Below are 1,320 nucleotides of genomic sequence, written 5' to 3' on the forward strand. Positions count from 1 at the left end.
CAAGTCTGTTAGGAAGGAGAAGAAGATAAAGAATGATTGGAAAGTTGATGGTATAGGAAGACAGAGTGAAGAGTTGGTTGCATGGTAAAGGAAGTCATTCGGTGTTTTGAGGAGGAGGAAGATTCCAATTGGATGGTTGATGGAGTGACTGGGTGTCGATCTACTCTCGTCAACCACACCTTTGGCTCCGGGAAATGAAGGAGGAGGCTGAGAAGTCTGGATGGTGAGATAATTAATGTGGATGAGTGGAGGGAATAACTTGCTCAATCCATGGCTCTCGTCAACCATACTAGAGGGAGAATGGTTAGTTTAAACGTTTGGTTGAATGACGGATGAGTTCCTTGGGGGAAAGTGAGGAAGATATGGTCGATTGGATGACTGAGTGATGGATGACGTCATTGTCAGTCATACTATCCACGGGGTTGAGTGGTTAAGTGGTTTAGTGGATGTGTTGAATAGTGGTTGAACGGTTGAGTGAAAAAAATGGATGAGTGTGGTTGAATGGTTGAGTGTTTCAGTGGTTGAATGGTTCAGTGGATGAGTGGTTGAACTGATGAGTGGTTCAGTGGAGAGTCGATGAGTGGTTTAGTGGTGGAATAGTTGAATGGGTGAGTGGTTGAGTGGTTGACCTGATGATGGTTAGTGGATGAGTCGATGAGTGATTGAATAGTTGAATAGTTGAGTGGATGAGTGGATGAGTGGTTGAATGGTTGAGCGGTTGAATCGACGAGTGGTGGAAGAGTTGAATGGATGAATAGTTGAACTGATGAGTATTTCAGTGGTTAAATGGTTGAGTGGATGAGTGGTTGAATAGTTGAGTGGTTCAGTGGTTAAAGGGATGGCGTGGTTCAGTGGTTAATTGGCTGGGCGGTTGAATGGTTGAGCAGCTATAATGAGTCAAACAGACAACGCCGAGCTTTAATCACAGGCCACATTAAGTTTTATGAATGAAGAGCAGTTTGTACATTACCGAACAATGAATGAAATAAATGAGTGAATAAACGGCGATCTTAAAGCGTGAAATTGACTGGCTATTAAAACGGTTTATAATGCGTGTTTTATTGCTTAATAGCGTGAATGATTTGTGTGATTGTGAATAACTCCATTAGTGAGATGTAAGTGAATGCGGGAGTTAAAAAAAATAGATATAAAGTAGGTGAAGTGAGTGAAATGGATGTAAATGGATAAATAGAGAGAGTAAAATGGTACTCAGATAATATATATGTGTATATGAGTTCGTTTTGATCGAGTTGAATAACGAGTGCAAGTGCGATTCATGGAATCTTTGTCTGTACTGAGTGTTTTTTTTATGATGATACT

The 1,320-nt window shown here is 40.9% G+C and overlaps 1 protein-coding gene across 1 annotated transcript in view; it reads left to right on the top strand.

The window, feature by feature from the left end:
- The window catches only part of LOC119591626 (nephrin-like), a 125,992-nt gene that overhangs the window by 45,008 nt on the left and 79,664 nt on the right, over positions 1-1,320 (top strand). The window lies entirely within an intron of this gene.

Source organism: Penaeus monodon, chromosome 29 (assembly GCF_015228065.2).
Source record: "Penaeus monodon isolate SGIC_2016 chromosome 29, NSTDA_Pmon_1, whole genome shotgun sequence".
In the NCBI taxonomy this organism is placed as follows: Eukaryota; Metazoa; Arthropoda; class Malacostraca; order Decapoda; family Penaeidae; genus Penaeus; species Penaeus monodon.